The 19489-nt window shown below is 40.3% G+C and overlaps 2 long non-coding RNA genes across 3 annotated transcripts in view; one reads left to right on the top strand and one right to left on the bottom strand.

The window, feature by feature from the left end:
- Positions 1-18302, top strand: part of LOC140641637 (uncharacterized) — a 33013-nt gene extending 14711 nt beyond the window's left edge. For both annotated transcript variants that reach the window (XR_012038222.1, XR_012038223.1), the window contains 2 exons: positions 14454-14535; positions 15894-18302. This is a non-coding gene — a long non-coding RNA (uncharacterized lncRNA). The remainder of the gene's footprint in view (positions 1-14453; positions 14536-15893) is intronic.
- Positions 11930-19489, bottom strand: part of LOC140641636 (uncharacterized) — a 91617-nt gene continuing 84057 nt past the window's right edge. The window contains exon 3 of the long non-coding RNA XR_012038221.1: positions 11930-14527. This is a non-coding gene — a long non-coding RNA (uncharacterized lncRNA). The remainder of the gene's footprint in view (positions 14528-19489) is intronic.

The following is a 19489-nucleotide window of genomic DNA, read 5'->3' as shown; positions in this document are numbered from 1 at the left end:
AGGAATCGAGACTTCATGACTGCAGAATTTAGATCTAATCAGGCCGAAATTAAAAATCAATTAAATGAGATGCAATTCAACCTGGAGGTCCTAACAATGAGGGTTAATGAGGTAGAAAAAAAAGTGAGTGACAAAAAAGAGAGGTTGATGGCAAGGAAGGAAGCTGAGGATAAAAGAGAAAAAAATTAAAAGACCATGAAGAAAGGTTAAGGGAAATAAATGACAGCCTCAGAAGGAAAAATCTGCATTTAATTGGGGTTCCAGAGGGTGCTGAGAGGAACAGAGGACCAGAAAGCATATTTGAACAAATCATAGCTGAGAACTTCCCTAATTTGGGGAGGGAAATAGGCATTCAGATCCAGGAGATAGGTTCCCCCCTAAAATCAATAAAAACTGTTCAACACCTCAACATTTAATAGTGAAACTTCCAAATTCCAAAGATAAAGAGAAAATCCTTAAAGCAGCAAGAGACAAGAGATCCCTAACTTATATGGGGAGAAAGATTAACATCAGACCTCTCCACAGAGACCTGGCAGGCCAGAAAGGGCTGGCAGGATATATTCAGGGTCCTAAATGAGAAGAACATGCAGCCAAGAATACTCTATCCAGCAAGGCTCTCATTAAGAATAGAAGGAGAGATAAAAAGTTTCCAAAATAGTCAGAAACTGAAATAATATGTGACCACCAAACCAGCTCTGCAAGAGATATTAAGGGGACTCTGTAAAAGAAAGAGGACACCCAAAGAAATAATCCACAAAAACAGAGACTGAATAGGTATTATTATGACACTAAATTCCTATCTTTCAATAATAACTCTGAACATGAATGGGCTTAATGATCCCATTAAAAGATTCAGGGTTTCAGACTGGATAAAAAAGCAAGACCCATCTATTTGCTGTCTATAAGAGACTCATTTTAGACCTAAGGACACCTCCAGCCCGAAAATGAAAGGTTGGAGAACCATTTACCATTCAAATGGTCCTCAAAAGAAAGCAGGGGTAGCAATCCTCATAACAAATTAAAGTTTATCCCAAAGATTGTAGTAAGAGATGAAGAGGGATACTATATCATACTTAAAGGACCTATCCAACAAAAGGACCTAACAATCATGAATATTTATGCCTCTAATGTGGGAGCTGCCAGATATATCAATCAATTAATAACCCAAGTAAAGACATACTTAGATAATAATACGCTAATAATGGGAGACTTCAGCATGGCACTTTATGCAAATGACAGATTTTCTAAGCACAACATCTCCAAAGAAAAAAGAGCTTTATTTTTTTAAAAATTTATTTATGATAGACATAGAGAGAGAGAGAGAGGCGCTGAGACACAGGCAGAGGGAGAAGCAGGCTCCATGCACCAGGAGCCTGACGTGGGATTCGATCCCGGGCCTCCAGGATCGGGCCCTGGGCCAAAGGAAGGCGACAAACTGCTGCGCCACCCAGGGATCCCTCTAGCAAACATTTAAAGAAGAAACAATATCTATTCCATTAAAGCTATTCCAAAAGACAGAAAGGGACGGAATACTTCCAAACTCATTTTATGAAGCCAGCATCACCTTAATTCCAAAACCAGACAAACACACCACCAAAAAGGAGAATTATAGACCAATATCTCTGATGAACACAGATGCAAAAATTCTCAACAAGATACTAGCCAATAGGATACAACAGTACATTAAGAAGATTATTCACCATGACCAAGTGGGATTTATCCCTGGGATGCAAGACTGGTTCAACACTCATAAAGCAAACAATGTGATACATCATATCAACAGGAGAAAAAAAAAGAACCACATGATCCTCTCAATAGATGCAGAGAAAGCATTTGACAAAATACAGCATCCATTCCTGATCAAAACTCTTCAGAGTGTCGGGACAGAGGGAACAGCATCTCAGCATCTTAAAAGCCATCTATGAAAAGCCCACAACAAATATCATTTTCAATGGGGAAACACTGGGAGCCTTTCCCTTAAGATCAGGAACAAGACACGGATGTTCACTCTCACCACTGCTATTCAACATAGTACTAGAAGTCCTAGTCTCAGCAATCAGACAACAAAAAGAAATAAAATACATTCCAATTGGTAAAAAAGAAGTCAAACTCTCTCTCTTCACAGATGACATGATACGGTACATAGAAAACCCAAAAGCCTCCACCCCAAGATTGCTAGAACTCATACAGCAATTTGGCCATGTGGCAGGATACAAAATCAATGCCCAGAAATCAGTGGCATTTCTATACACTAACAATGAAACTGAAGAAAGAGAAGTTAAGGAGTCAATCCCATGTACAATTGCACCCAAAAGCATAAGATACCTAGGAATAACCTAACCAAAGAGGTAAAGGATCTATATCCTAAAAACTACAGAACACTTCTGAAAGAAATTGAGGAAGACACAAAGAGATGGAAAAATATTCCATGCTCATGGATTGGAAGAATTAATACTGTGAAAATGTCAGTGCTACCCAGGGCAATTTTCACATTTAATTCAATCCCTAACAAAATACCATGGACTTTCTTCAGAGAGTTGGAACGAATCATCTTAAGATTTGTGTGGAATCAGAAAAGGCCCCAAATAGCCAGGGGAATAATGATAAAGAAAACCACAGCCAGGGGCATCACAATGCCGGATTTCAAGTTGTACTACAAAGCTGTGGTCATCAAGACAGTGTGGTACTGGCACAAAAACAGACACATAGATCAATGGAACAGAATAGAGAACCCAGAAATGGGCCCTCAACTCTATGGTCAACTAATATTCGACAAAGCAGGAAACACTATCCACTGGAAAAAGGACTGTCTCTTCAATAAATGGTGCTGGGAAAACTGGACAGCCATGTGAAGAAGAATGAAACTAGACCATTCTCTTACACCATACACAAAGATAACTCAAAATGGACGAAAGATCTAAATGTGAGACAAGAGTCCATCAAAATCCTAGAGGAGAACACAGGCAACACCCTTTTTGGACTTGCCACAGAAACTTCTTGCAAGATACATCTATGAAGGCAAGGGAAACAAAAGCAAAAATGAATTATTGGGACCTCATCAAGATATAAAGCTTCTGCACAGCAAAAGAAACAGTCAACAAAACTAAAAGACAACCTACAGAATGGAAGAAGATATTTGGAAATGATGTATCAGATAAAGGGCTAGTATCTAAGATCTACAAAGAACTTATTAAACTCAACAGCAAAGAAACAAACAATCCAATCATGAAATGGGCAAAAGACATGAACAGAAATCTCACAGAGGAAGACATAGACATGGCCAACAAGCACATGAGAAAATGCTCCACATCAAATAGGGAGGGAAATACAAATCAAAACCACAATGAGAATGGTCACCTCACACCAGTGAGAATGGTGCAAATTAACAAGACAGGCAACAACAAATGTTGGAGAGGTGTGGAGAAAGGGGAACTCTCTGCACTGTTGGTGGGAATGTGAACTGGTGCAGCCACTCTGGAAAACTGTGTGGAGGTTCCTCAAAGAGTTAAAAATAGACCTGCCCTACGACCCAGCAGTTGCACTGCTGGGGATTTACCCCAAAGATGCAGATGCGGTGAAACGCTGCGACACCTGCACCCTGATGTTTATAGCAGCAATGTCCACGATAGCCCAACTGTGGAAGGAGCCTCGGTCAGAGGGAGAAGCAGGCTCCCAGTAAGGAGCCCGATGTGGGACTCCATCCGGACCCCTGAGCCAAAGGCAGACGCTCAACTGCTGAGCTACCCAGGTGTCCCAAATAAGTAAATCTCTCTCTCTAAAAAAAAAAAAAAAAAAAAAAAAAAAAAAAAAAAAAAAAAAAAAGGATATATGTAGGTATATAATAATAATACTAATCTCTCAAATTCATTTTCTTCCAGGTTTTAAAAATATAAAATTAGGGCAGCCCGGGGGCGCAGCGGTTTGGCGCCACCTGCAGCCTGGGGTGTGATCCTGGAGACCCGGGCTCCCTGCGTGGAGCCTGCTTTTTCCCTCTGTCTGTGTCTCTGCCTCTCTCTCTCTCTGTGTCTATGAATAAATAAATAAAATCTTTTAAAAAATTAATAATAGTATCTAATCATATTTTTACATATCAAGTACCTAGCATAGTGCCTTGAATATTAATAAATGCTTAATGAACATTACCCATTATCAATACTGTAATAAAACCCATGTAATATATGCATTCTTTTTGCTTCCATTTGATTACATTAGTGTTCCTGTCTTTAGATAAAGATGCATGCAGACGTACATTCACCTATTCAACAATAGCTATTGAGTGATTTCCAGATATAATGCAGGGTTCTTGGAGCTAGGGATACAGTGGTAAACAAAAAGGAGTTCCTGCTGTCATGAAATTTATATTTTGGCAGGAGGGAGAGGACTCACATTCCTCTTATGGTGGAGAGGCTTACATTTCCAGTGGGAGTTAGACCAAGATAGAGAGGATTGAAGCATAATTAAGGTATATTTAGAAAATATGTGGAAAATTTTTGTCTGAATTTTATATAAAAATAATTTTTTACTGTAGCAGTAGGTTAAGTATATATTATAAGCTTTTCATTTTTATAAAAGTATTTATATGTATAATTGTGTATTTTATTTTTAAAATAAATATACTTATTGGGGCACCTGGGTGGCTCAGTCTTGGCTAAGCATCTGCCTTTGGCTCAGGTCATGATCCAGGATCCTGGGATCAAGCCCAACATCAGGCTCCTCCTCAGCGGGGAGTCTGCATCTTCCTCTTCCCCTCATCCCGGTCGTGCTCTCTCTCTCTCACTCTCGCTCTTTCTCAAATAAATAAAATATTTAAAAAATAAACATACTTTTAAATTTAGAAAAATTTTGAAAAGCAAGTATTATTTATGAATATGTAAATAATACCACTATACTGAAATGTTTTAAAGTAGAAAATTATCAATAATTTCATTATATTATTCTTTTTAAATTGCCTTAGCATTTATTTGTATATAGTTTATTCATCATACATTTCCTAAGCATTTTCCCATGCTGTTTCACCATGGAAAAAACGGGCTCAGTTTCCTAACATGTGGCCATGGGTTGGGGCTGCAGATAGCACAGTGGGATGGCAGCAGTAGGTGAGAGTATCACATAAAGGCATTTTGAACTTAGCCTAGATCCTGCTTTGAAGGGATGAGATGACGAAAGAGGTTATATATTGGCCATGCTGAGAAAGATTAAGTAAAGATGAGTAGGCTGAAGCAGGATTCAATCCCTGGGACATGTCAGGTACCTGAAGACCAGAGAGAAGGTTCTGGAAGTAGAGAGGAGCCCCAGATATTCACTGTTGCCTTCTCAACCTTAGGTGATTTCTGGAGAAATACTACCCCTACCCCCACAACACAGACTTGCATTTTCTTTCTATTAGGATATTGGGGCTATGGATTAAGATGCAAGAGTCTCTTCCAAGATAATTTTGAAGCAAGTTAATTTTGAGTTGTATAGGCCATGGCTTTGGCCTCTAGCCTTCTTTTCAGCTGTCACCGGTGTCTTCTTAGGCTGGGCTCTTGCTTAGATACATCTAAAGGGGGATGCAATTTCTTTTCTTAAAATATTTTATTCATTTATTCATGAGAGACACACACAGAGAGAGACATACAGACAGGCAGGGAGGCAGGCAGAGGGAGAAGCCGGCTCTATGCAAGGAGCCTGATGTGGGATTCGATCCTGGGACTCCAGGATCACACCTTGGGCCAAAGGCAGGTGCCAAACCACTGAGCCACCCAGTGATCCCCAGGGGACGCAATTTCTTAATTTATTTCTTACTCTTCAGATACTGAAATGAGTTTATGAACAATTCTTAGATTTTTAGGGTTAAACTAGAGTTATAAAATTGCGAAGATGTCAAAAAGATCATCTGGAAAATTCCTCTCCATGTCCCTGACCCTGTCGGAAAAGTTTATTAGTTTCTTTGTTCTGCTTAAAATGTTAGTTCCCTGAAGGCAAAATTATATAAAATAAGAACAAGAGTCACACAATTATTAGAAATCTTCATAAGTATCAGCAGGAAATGTCCCTAATATTTTGGAAATGTGTTTATGGCTCTTCTGCTTCCTTCTAGCCACTTTTCCGAGACACCATCTTGATTCTGCTCTGGATGTGAGCACTTGTTGCAAAACCCACAGGCTTTGAGAAATATATACATTTAATTACAGTATAATTAACCTACATTGTTATATTAAGATGCACAGTATAGTGATTCAACAATTTTTTAAAAGATTTTATTTATTTATTCATGAGAGATACACAGAGAAAGGCAGAGACATAGGCAGAAGGAGAGGCAGGCTCCCTGGGAAGAGCCTGATGAAGGACTCCATCCCAGGACCCCAGGATCATGACCTGAGCCAAAGGCAGATACTCAATTACTGAGCCACCCAGGCGCCCAAGATTCAACAATTTTGTACATTACTGGTGCTCATGAAGATACATGTACTCTTGGGGCACCTGGCTGGCTCAGTAGAGCATGCGACTATTGATCTCTGGGTTGTGCGTTTAAGCCCTGTGTTGTGTTGTGTTGAGATTACATAATAATAAAATCTTTAAAAAGGGGGGGGGAGGGGGTAGATGGCGGAAGAGTAGGGTCCCCAAATCACCTGTTCCCACCAAATTACCTAGATAACCTTCAAATCATCCTGAAAATCTACGAATTCGGCCTGAGATTTAAAGAGACCAGCTGGAATGCTACAGTGAGAAGAGTTCGTGCTTCTATCAAGGTAGGAAGACGGGGGAAAAAGAAATGAAGAAACAAAAGGCTCCCGCGAGGAGCCGGGCTGAGGCCGGGGCGAGTGTCCCCAGGACAGGAAAGCTCCGTCCCGGAGAAGCAGGAACTGCACCAACCTTCCCGGGCAGAAAGGCGCCCGCAGGGAGTTGGAGCAGGACCCCAGGAGGGCGGGGATGCCCTCGGGCTCCCTGGGACACTAACAGACACCTGCGCACCCAGGAGAGTGGCCATACCCCGCCGCCGAGCTCCCTAAAAGACTGCAGCGCCCACGGCTGGACCCGGAGCAGGTCGGAGGGGCTCCAGCGGCGGCTCTGCGCGGAGGGGGCTGTGCGGCCGGGAGCAGCTAGGAGGCGACTCCGATAGAGGAAGAGGCTCCGCGCGCAGGGGGCTGCGCGGCCTGGAGCGCAAATCCAACAGCGCAGGCTCCAGAGCACAGGGCGCCGGGACACAGCCCAGGATCCCGCCTCCCCCCGGGACAGGCAGAGGCTGGGAGGGCCGAGGACCGCAAGGACGCTCCTGCCCAGAGCTGAGCAGATCAGCGGCCCTGCCCCGGAGCCTCCAGGCCCTGCAGACGGAGAAGCTCAGTAGTTACTGTGGGAGCTGAATCCAGGGCTCCAGAGCTGCCACCGCCACTGGGGTTGTTCCTCCTGGGGCCTCACGGGTTAAACAACCCCCACTGAGCCCTACACCAGGCAGGGGGCAGAGCAGCTCCCCCAAGTGCTAACACCTGAAAATCAGCACAACAGGCCCCTCCCCGAGAAGACCAGCTAGACGGACAAGTTCCAGGGGAAGTCAAGGGACTTAAAGTATACAGAATCAGAAGATACTCCCCCGTGGTTTTTCCTTTTTTCTTTTCTTTTTTTCTTTTTGATTTCTGTTTGCTTCCCCCACCCTTTTTTTCCCTTTCTTTCTTTTTCTTTCTCTTTTTCTTCTTTTTTTTCCTTCCTTTTTTCTTTTTCTCTTTTCTTTCCTTCTTTCTCTCTCTTTTTCTCCTTTTCCCAATACAACTTGTTTTTGGCCACTCTGCACTGAGCAAAATGAATAGAAGGAAAACCTCACCTCAAAAGAAAGAAACAGTCCTCTCTCCCACAGAGTTACAAAATCTGGATTACAATTCAATGTCAGAAAGCCAATTCAGAAGCACTATTATACAGCTACTGGTGGCTCTAGAAAAAAGCATAAAGGACTCAAGGGACTTCATAACTGCAGTATTTAGATCCAATCAGGCAGAAATTAAAAATCAATTGAATGAGATACAATCCAAACTAGACGTCCTAACGACGAGGGTTAACGAGGTGGAAGAACGAGTGAGTGACATAGAAGACAAGTTGATGGCAAAGAGGGAAACTGAGGAAAAAAGAGACAGACAATTAAAAGACCATGAGGATAGATTAAGGGAAATAAACGACAGCCTGAGGAAGAAAAAACTACGTTTAATTGGTGTTCCCGAGGGCGCCGAAAGGGCCAGAGGGCCAGAATATGTATTTGAACAAATCATAGCTGAAAACTTTCTTAATCTGAGAAGGGAAACAGGCATTCAGATCCAGGAAATAGATCACCCCTAAAATCAATAAAAACCGTTCAACACCTCGAGGTCTAATAGTGAAGCTTGCAAATTCCAAAAATAAAGAGAAGATCCTTCAAGCAGCAAGAGACAAGAAATCCCTGACCTTTATGGGGAGGAGTATTAGGGTAACAGCAGACCTCTCCACAGAGACCTGGCAGGCCAGAAAAGGCTGGCAGGATATATTCAGGTCCTAAATGAGAAGAACATGCAGCCAAGAATACTTTATCCAGCAAGGCTCTCATTCAAAATGGAAGGAGAGATAAAGAGCTTCCAAGACAGGCAGGAACTGAAAGAATATGTGACCTCCAAACCAGCTCTGCAAGAAATTTTAAGGGGGACTCTGAAAATTCCCCTTTAAGAAGAAGTTCAGTGGAACAATCCACAAAAACAAGGACTGAATAAATATCATGATGACCCTAAACTCATATCTTTCAATAGTAACTCTGAACATGAAAGGGCTTAATGACCCCATCAAAAGGCACAGGGTTTCAGACTGGATAAAAAAGCAGGACCCATCTATTTGCTGTCTACAAGAGACTCATTTTAGACAGGACACCTACAGCCTGAAAATAAAAGGTTGGAGAACCATTTACCATTCAAATGGTCCTCAAAAGAAAGCAGGGGTAGCCATCCTTATATCAGATAAACTAAAGTTTACCCCGAAGACTGTAGTGAGAGATGAAGAGGGACACTATCTCATACTTAAAGGATCTATCCAACAAGAGGACTTAACAATCCTCAATATATATGCCCCGAATGTGGGAGCTCCCAAATATTTAAATCAATTAATAACCAAAGTGAAGAAATACTTAGATAATAATACACTTATACTTGGTGTCTTCAATCTAGCTCTTTCTATACTAGATAGGTCTTCTAAGCACAACATCTCCAAAGAAACGAGAGCTTTAAATGATACACTGGACCAGGTGGATTTCACAGATATCTACAGAACTTTATATCCAAACTCAATTGAATACACATTCTTCTCAAGTGCACATGGAACTTTCTCCAGAATAGACCACATACTGGGTCACAAATCGGGTCTGAACCAATACCAAAAGATTGGGATCGTCCCCTGCATATTCTCAGACCATAATGCCTTGAAATTAGAACTAAATCACAACAAGAAGTTTGGAAGGACCTCAAACACATGGAGGTTAAGGACCATCCTGCTAAAAGATGAAAGGGTCAACCAGGAAATTAAGGAAGAATTAAAAAGATTCGTAGAAACTAATGAGAATGAAGATACAACCGTTCAAAATCTTTGGGATGCAGCAAAAACAGTCCTAAGGAGGAAATACATCGCAATACAAGCATCCATTCAAAAACTGGAAAGAACTCAAATACAAAAGCTAACCTTACACTTAAAGGAGCTAGAGAAAAAACAGGAGATAGATCCTACACCCAGCAGAAGAAGAGAGTTAATAAAGATTCGAGCAGAACTCAACGAAATCGAGACCAGAAGAACTGTGGAACAGATCAACACTACCAGGAGTTGGTTCTTTGAAAGAATTAATAAGATACATAAACAATTAGCCAGCCTTATTAAAAAGAAGAGAGAGAAGACTCAAATTAATAAAATCATGAATGAGAAAGGAGAGATCACTACCAACACCAAGGAAATACAAACGATTTTAAAAACATATTATGAACAGCTATACACCAATAAATTAGGCAATCTAGAAGAAATGGACACATTCCTGGAAAGCCACAAACTACCAAAACTGGAACAGGAAGAAATAGAAAACCTGAACAGGCCAATAGCCAGGGAGGAAATTGAAGCAGTCATCAAAAACCTCCCAAGACCAAAAGTCCAGGGCCAGATGGCTTCCCAGGGGAATTCTATCAAACGTTTAAAGAAACCATACCTATTCTACTAAAGCTGTTTGGAAAGATAGAAAGAGATAGAGTACTTCCAAATTCGTTCCACGAGGCCAGCATCACCTTAATTCCAAAACCAGACAAAGACCGCACCAAAAAGGAGAATTACAGACCAATATCCCTGATGAACATGGATGCAAAAATTCTCAACAAGATACTAGCCAATAGGATCCAACAACACATTAAGAAAATTATTCACCATGACCAAGTAGGATTTATCCCCGGGACACAAGGCTGGTTCAACACTCGTAAAACAATCAGTGTGATTCATCATATCAGCAAGAGAAAAACCAAGAACCACATGATCCTCTCAATAGATGCAGAGAAAGCATTTGACAAAATACAGCATCCATACCTCATCAAAACTCTTCAGAGTGTAGGAATAGAGGGAACTTTTCCTCGACATCTTAAAAGCCATCTACAAAAAGCCCACAGCAAATATCATTCTCAATGGGGAAGCACTGGGAGCCTTTCCCCTAAGATCAGGAACAAAGCCTCGGTGTCCAACGAAAGATGAATGGATAAAGAAGATGTGGTTTATGTATACAATGGAATATTACTCAGCTATTAGAAATGACAAATACCCACCATTTGCTTCAACGTGGATGGAACTGGAGGGTATTATGCTGAGTGAAGTAAGTCAGTCGGAGAAGGACAAACATTATATGTTCTCATTCATTTGGGGAATATAAATAATAGTGAAAGGGAAAATAAGGGAAGGGAGAAGAAATGTGTGGGAAATATCAGAAAGGGAGACAGAACGTAAAGACTGCTAACTCTGGGAAACGAACTAGGGGTGGTAGAAGGGGAGGAGGGCGGGGGGTGGGAGTGAATGGGTGACGGGCACTGGGTGTTATTCTGTATGTTAGTAAATTGAACACCAATAAAAAAAAATAATAAGATCAGGAACAAGACAGGGATGTCCACTCTCACCACTGCTATTCAACATAGTATTGGAAGTCCTAGCCTCAGCAATCAGACAACAAAAAGACATTAAAGGCATTCAAATTGGTAAAGAAGTCAAACTCTCCCTCTTCGCTGATGACATGATACTCTACATAGAAAACCCAAAAGCCTCCACCCCAAGATTGCTAGAACTCATACAGCAATTTGGTAGCGTGGCAGGATACAAAATCAATGCCCAGAAATCAATGGCATTTCTATACACTAACAATGAGACTGAAGAAAGAGAAATTAAGGAGTCAATCCCATTTACAATTGCACCCAAAAGCATAAGATACCTAGGAATAAACCTAACCAAAGAGGTAAAGGATCTATACCCTAAAAACTACAGAACACTTCTGAAAGAAATTAAGGAAGACACAAAGAGATGGAAAAATATTCCATGCTCATGGATTGGCAGAATTAATATTGTGAAAATGTCAATGTTACCCAGGGCAATGTACATGTTTAATGCAATCCCTATCAAAATACCATGGACTTTCTTCAGAGAGTTAGAACAAATTATTTTAAGATTTGTGTGGAATCAGAAAAGACCCCGAATAGCCAGGGGAATTTTAAAAAAGAAAACCATAGGTGGGAGCATCACAATGCCAGATTTCAGGTTGTACTACAAAGCTGTGATCATCAAGACAGTGTGGTACTGGCACAAAAACAGACACATAGATCAATGGAACAGAATAGAGAACCCATAAGTGGACCCTGAACTTTATGGTCAACTAATACTCGGTAAAGGAGGAAAGACTATCCACTGGAAGAAAGACAGTCTCTTCAGTAAATGGTGCTGGGAAAATTGGACATCCACATGCAGAAGAATGAAACTAGACCACTCTCTTTCATCATACACAAAGATAAACTCAAAATGGATGAAAGATCTAAATGTGAGACAAGAGTCCATCAAAATCCTAGAGGAGAACACAGGCAATACCCTTTTTGAACTCGGCCACAGTAACTTCTTGCAAGATTCATCCATGAAGGCAAAAGAAACAAAAGCAAAAATGAACTATTGGGACTTCATCAAATAAGAAGCTTTTGCACAGCAAAGGATACAGTCAACAAAACTAAAAGACAACCTACAGAATGGGAGAAGATATTTGCAAATGACGTATCAGATAAAGGGCTAGTTTCCAAGATGTAGAAAGAACTTATTAAACACAACATCAAAGAAACAAATAATCCAATCATGAAATGGGCAAAAGACATGAACAGAAATCTCACAGAGGAAGACATAGACATGGCCAACATGCACATGAGAAAATGTTCTGCATCACTTGCCATCAGGGAAATACAAATCAAAACCACAATGAGATACCACCTCACACCAGTGAGAATGGGGAAAATTAACAAGGCAGGAAACCACAAATGTTGGAGAGGATGCGGAGAAAAGGGAACCCTCTTACACTGTTGGTGGGAATGTGAACTGGTGCAGCCACTCTGGAAAACTGTGTGGAGGTTCCTCAAAGAGTTAAAAATAGACCTGCCCTACGACCCAGCAATTGCACTGTTGGGGATTTACCCCAAAGATTCAGATGCAATGAAACGCCGGGACACCTGCATCCTGATGTTTCTAGCAGCTATGTCCACAATAGCCAAACTGTGGAAAGCGCCTCGGTGTCCATCGAAAGATGAATGGATAAAGAAGATGTGGTTTATGTATACAATGGAATATTACTCAGCCATTAGAAATGACAAATACCCACCATTTGCTTCAACGTGGATGGAACTGGAGGGTATTATGCTGAGTGAAGTAAGTCAATCGGAGAAGGACAAACATTGTATGTTCTCATTCATTTGGGGAATATAAATAATAGTGAAAGGGAATATAAGGGAAGGGAGAAGAAATGTGTGGGAAATATCATAAAGGGAGACAGAACATGAAGACTCCTAACTCTGGGAATCGAACTAGGGGTGGTGGAAGGGGAGGAGTGCGGGGGGTGGGGGTGAATGGGTGACAGGCACTGAGGGGGGCACTTGACGGGATGAGCACTGGGTATTATTCTCTATGTTGGTAAATTGAACACCAATAAAAAATAAATTTATTATTTTTAAAATATTAATAAAAAAGGGTTAAAAAAATGAAAAAAAAAAAGCATAAGTATATGCTTAATACCTTCACCTATTTCACTCATCCCTTAACCCACCTCCTCCCTGGTAACCACCAGTTTGTTTTATATATATATAAGAATCTGGTTCTTTGTCCCTTTTTTGTTTTTTTTTTTTGTTTGTTTTGTTTGTTTGTTTTTGTTTTTTAAATTCCACATGAGTAAAATCATATGGCATTTGTCTTTATCTGATGCACTTCTTTCATTTAGCACTATACCCTGTAGATCCATCCATGTTGTTGCACATGGCAAGATTTCATTCTCTTTTATGGCCAGGTAACATTCCATTCTATATATTTTCTTTATCGATTCATCTATTGATGGATGCTTGGGTTGCTTGGTTGCTTCCATAATTTGGCTATTGTAAATAATGCTGCAATAAACATAAGGGTGCATATATCTTTTTGAATTCGTGTTTTTGTATTCTTTGGGTAAATCCCCAATAGTGGGATTATTGGATCATATAGTGATTCTATTTCTTAATATTTAGAGGAACTTCCATACTGTTTTCCATAGTGGCTATAGCAGTTCACATTCCCACCAACAGTGCATGAGGATTCCTTTTTCTCCACATCCTCACAAAACTTGTTATTTCTTGGGGCACCTGGTTGGTGCAGTTGGTTAAGCATTATACTCTTGGTTTTGGCTCAGGTTGTGATCTCAGGGTTGTGAGATCAAACCCCATTTAGAGCTCTGCACTGGGTGTGAAACCTACCTAAGATTCTCTCTTTTGCCCACCAGCCCGCATTCTTCTCTCTCTCTCTGTCTCTCTCTGTCTGTCTCTCAGAATGGCTAATACCTGTTAGCCATTCTGACAGGTATGTGGTGATAGCTCATTGTGATTTTGATTTGCATTTCCCTGATGATGAGTAATACTTTTTTTTTCATATTCATTGGATATCTGTATGTCTTCTTTAGAGAAATGTCCTGTTCATTTCTTCTACCTATTTTTTAAATTGGGTTATTTGTTTTTGAGAGTTGAGTTGTAGAAATTCCTTATATATTTTGAACTAACCTCTTCTCAGATGTATCATTTGCAAATATTTTCTCCCATTCAGGATGTTGTCTTTTGGTTTTGTCCATTGTTTCCTTTGCCGTGCAGAAGCTTTTCATTTTGACGTAGTCCCAATAGTTTATTTGTGCTTTTGTTTCCCTTTCCTTAGGAGATATATCTAGAAAGAACCTTCTCGATTTTTAATTCTAGATATGAGGTCCACAGGATTGCTGGTGCTTCCTTTAATGGAGAGGCATTGTGCTCTGCGCTTCTGTTGGAAAAACCTGTAACGGTAAGGAACAAGAGAACATTTCAGGAGGATACTCCCAGATGATGTCTCTGATCTCAGGTTCCTTCCATTTTTCCAAAGGAAGGGTCAACCAGGTCATCCTCTGATACAAATAGACCCAGCCATAAGTCCACAGTAGCATTTAAGTCTGCTGAGAAACCCACACACAAAAATAAATCATCTCAGGCACTGAGAACTTAAACCTTAGGCTTGGATTAAGCTCCTAGACACATTAGGGAGACAACCAGCAATTTTTCTATTTTACATGGAAATGCTAATTTCACTTGCAAAAGAGGAGTACTAAAATAGTATTATGATGTTAACAGTAGAAATGTAGGAGTATGAAATTTGTAATGTTATAGACAAATTAAGCATGAAATGCAAATACCGTATCAGAGTGGGCTGGATATCCAGATTTCAGCTGAAATTCTCTAAAAGGGTTACAATGGCTAGCTAGTTCCACTGACTAAAGGGCCCTGGTGTTAGGAGAAGGAGGGGGTAAAAAGAATATAGAGAGAAGGTGAGGCAGTTTTAAAGTTTGTGACATCTTAGTTCTTCTCAGGAGGCTGTTCATGGATTTGAATATGTATAGGAGTGTGTTCTCTCACTGCAGTATGGGTACTTGAGAATTTATTTAGTAACTATTACTTGGGGGGATAATACAGACTACTGCTTATGATGCCTGTGACAGCCTGACGACCATTTTAGTATGCTTGGGCTTCTATATCAAAATATCAATAGGCTCTGTGGCTTATAAATAACAGAAATGTATTTCTTAGGAGGCTGGGAAGTCCAAGATTAAGGTGCTAGTAGGTTCAGTGTCTTGTGAGGGCCTGCTTCCTGGCTGTCTTCTTGCTGTAACTTTAGATGGCAGAAAGCAGGGAGGGGGAGCAAGTCCTTTCATGACTCTTAAAAGGGAACTAATCCCATTTGTGAGACCTCCACACCCATGACCTTATCTAATCCTAATTACCTTCCAAAGACCCTACTTCCTAATATCAGCACATTGGGGTTAGGATTTCAGCATGTGAATTTGGAGGGGGCAGGACCACAAATGTACAGTTCATAACAAAAATATTTGGTAACCTGTAAATCTGATTGCTTCAATCCTCTGGTCAAAATCCTCCAGTGGATCCCAGTGCCAGCAGCACAGAATCATCCATTATCTTTTTGGTTGCTCATACTATTTCTTCATTCTTTCCACAGTTATCTATTGTGTGTCAGATACTGGAGATATACCAGTTAAGAAAACAGAGAAAGGAAACCCATCCCTCTTGGAGCTTGTATCTTGTGGTTAAGACAAACAACTTAATTGGAGATGATTATTTGACAATAAACTAATGTGGCTTTTTTTTTCACAGATCCCAACCCCAAACATGTTTCCCAAATCGAATCACACTCCTCTGCAGCCATTCCACCAATATGGTCCCTACCTAAAGAAGGAACACATTGTAAAGGGGAAACTCCCTGCAGAGAAGATGAACTAAAAGGAAGCACTTTTATGGAGACAGGGGTATGGAGGTGGGAAGGTGTAGTAGAAGTATTCACATTGGGAGAAGAGCGACCTGAGATGCTTTGAGCTTAGTGGCAGATACAAGCCTAGGAGAAGCTCTGTGTTTGACATGGAGATGGAGAAGGGAGAGTGGGTAGCAGGGGAACATCTCTGAAGGTAAGTGTCTAGGTAGACCTTCTCAAATAATGCTGCTGGTTCCCAGTGGTCTGTACCTATAATATAAAAGATGCGAAAGTTCACGTATGACCCCAGAATATTGTGAACACAGCAAGACCCAGACACTCCAGGGTCATCGAGATGATGGCTATCATGGAGGTCAGTGTCCCCAGAGTTCTGGTGGTAGTGCTTGTTCGTCCCAAATGGATTCCAGAAGGATAGAAACTGACAAGGATGGATTAGAGATAAACAAAATGAAACAGCTTAACTGAAGGCCAGCAGAAAAAGAGCATGGACACCAGCTGTACCTCCATGTCACCAGGGAAGAGTAATAAACTTTCCCTTACACCAGGACATGGTGGTTGAGGAGGAAGGGGAGGGAGGGGAAAAACACTCTTATGAGGACTGGCTTTTCAATGGACTTAGCACTTACCAGAAAGTGACTATCACACATTAAAAGATCAAAGGGCAAAGGAGAAAATGAAAAGGAGGTTGAACTAATAGGAAAGGTTTAGCTCACAAGAATCTTTTTTTGCCACAAAGCAGAAGTATAATATTTGCTAATTAATGTTTTAAAACACAAGTTTCAGAATGTTACACCTTTGCTTAAAATCCTTCAGTGGTTTCCCATTGTATTTAGGATAAATCCTGAATTCTTAGCGAGGACTAGAAGCCTCTATGATATTATGGCCCTGCCTACCTCTCCAACACCCTGTAGCACTATTCTAGAGTAACCAGTTATTAAAATAATAAACCAATATTTATTAAACAATTACTGCCCTCCCAAACACCCTATATGGTAGGTATAACTGAGGAAACCAAAGTCCAGAGAGGTTATGTAAATTATCCAGTGTCACACAGCAAGTGGAGGGTATCGCTGAGATTCAAATCCAGGACATTTGACTTTGGAACCTGGACTCACCACCACTCTGTACTGCTTGTTTCACTTCCTCATGTGTAAGCTCTTCCCAGTTCAACACCTTTGGTTTTCTTAAAGATTTATTTATTTTTTTATTTGAGAGTGAGAGAGAAAGAGAGAGAACAGGGGGAGGGGCAAAGGGAGAGGGACAGACAGTCTTAAGCAGATTCCATGCTGAGCATGGAGCCTGCTGCAGTTCTTGATCTCATGACCCTGCGATCACGACCTGAGCCAAAACCAAGAGTCAGATGCCTAGCTGAGTGTGCCACCCAGGGGCCCCAAATAAGGGCCTTTGTATAGGTTATTACCTCTGTGTAGAATGCTTTTCTTCAAATTAACTCACTCTTTTGGTCTCAATCTAAATGTCCCTTCCTCCGCAAAGCTTTCTCTGACAGCCACACCCCCAAGGTTAGGCTATGTTCCAGTGGTGTACACAGTCAGAATACCCTACTTTTTCCCAAATAGCACTTTTTTGTATGTGATTTTATATTTATTTGTGTGATAAGTACACCAAAGAAAAGTAGCTTTTTTTCTTTTTTAACTGATGTAATCTTACTTTCCTGCCCCTCGTTTGTATTTCTGACTTTTGTTTTGAACAGCATTAGGAAAATTCTTATACATATTGCTAACTGGTTTTAAATGGTAACAATTTATATTTATGTACTGTCTTGCAGTCTCAGGATTTTCTTAAAAGAGACATTAAAAGAGAAGCTTTGTTCCAATTTTTAAGAAAATAACTTCATAGTTTAGTAGTTTCCAGTTTGCTAAAAAAAAAAAAAAATAGAAAGTCTGTAAGAGAGTGTGTGCTATTTTATATTTATTTAAAATAATTTTTGAATATAGTTGACAGAGCATTACCTTAGTTTCAGGTGTACAACAGTGACTGAACAAGTTTATATGGTATACTATGCCTTATGCTATGTTCACAAGTGTAGCTTCTGTCTGTCACCATACAATGCCATTATAATATCATTGGCTGTATTCCTTATGCTGTGCCTTTTATTCCTGTGATTTACTCATTATATCACTGGAAGCCTGTATCTCCCTCTCTCCTTGCCAATTTGCCCAAACCATATGCCTTGGCAACCATGAGTTTGTTCTTTGTATAGGTCTTTACAGGTCTGATTCTGAGTTTTGTTTGTTCATTAAAATTTTTTCTTATTTATTTATGTATTTATTTATAGAGCCTATGCTTCCATCTTATTGTGATCTGAAAATTTTATTAGTTATACAATTTTATTTATTATTTATTTTTATTTCATTTTAATTCCAGTGTAACTAACATACAGTGTTGTACTGGTTGCAGGTATAAACCGTAGTGATTCAACACTTCCATACATCACCCAGGGCTCATCACAACAAATGCATCCCCTTAATCCCTATCACCTATTTCACCCATCCCCCTACCCACCTCCCCTCTGGTAACCGTCAGTTGTTCTCTATAGTTAAAAGTCTGTTTCTTTGTTTGGTTCTCTCTCTCTCTCTCTCTCTATCTCTTTAAGATGTATTCTTTTGAGAGAGAGAGTGGGTGAGAGAGAGCACAAGCCAGTAGAGGGGCAGGAGGAGAGAGAAGCATACTCCCCACTGAGCTGGGAGCCAGCCTCTGGGCTCAGGATTGTGACCTGAGTGAGCCCAAGGCAGTTGCTTAACCACCTTAGCCACACAGGCACCCCTCTTTCTCCTTTTTTTTCCTTTGCTCATTTGTTTTGTTTCTTAAATTCACATATGAGTGAAATCATATGATATGTCTTTCTCTTACTAACTTAATTCACTTAACATTATACTTTCTAGCTCCATCCATACAAGTGGCAAGATTTTATTCCATTTTTTGGCCAAATAATAGTGTGGGTGTGTGTATATCATATCATCTTTATCCATTCAGCTATGGGTGGACACTTGGCTGCTTACATAATTTGGCTATGGTACATAATGCTGCTATAAACATAGGGCTGCAGGTATCCTTTGGAGTAGAGATTTTGGGGGTTTCTCTTAGGCAAATACCCAATAGTGTGATTATTTTTAACTTCTTGAGGAACTTGCATATCGTCCTTCATAGTAGTTTGCATTGCCATCACGGTGCAAAAGGGTTTTCTTTTTACTCTAACTCCTTTCCAACACTTGCTGTTCTTGTGTTTTACATTTTAGCCATTTTGACAGATATGAGGTGATACCTCATTGTGGTTTTGATTTGCATTTTCCTGATGAGTGATGTTAAGCATCTTTTCATGTGTCTGTTGCCACCTGAATGTCTTCTGTGAAGAACTATCTATTTATGTCTTCTGCCTATTTTTTTAATTGGTTATTTGTTTTTTGAGTGTTGAGTTGTATCACTTCTTTATGTATTTTGGATACTGACCCTTTATTGGATA

Source organism: Canis lupus, chromosome 10, assembly GCF_048164855.1.
Source record: "Canis lupus baileyi chromosome 10, mCanLup2.hap1, whole genome shotgun sequence".
Taxonomy (NCBI): Eukaryota; Metazoa; Chordata; class Mammalia; order Carnivora; family Canidae; genus Canis; species Canis lupus.
This window is presented reverse-complemented; position numbering and strand designations above follow the sequence as displayed.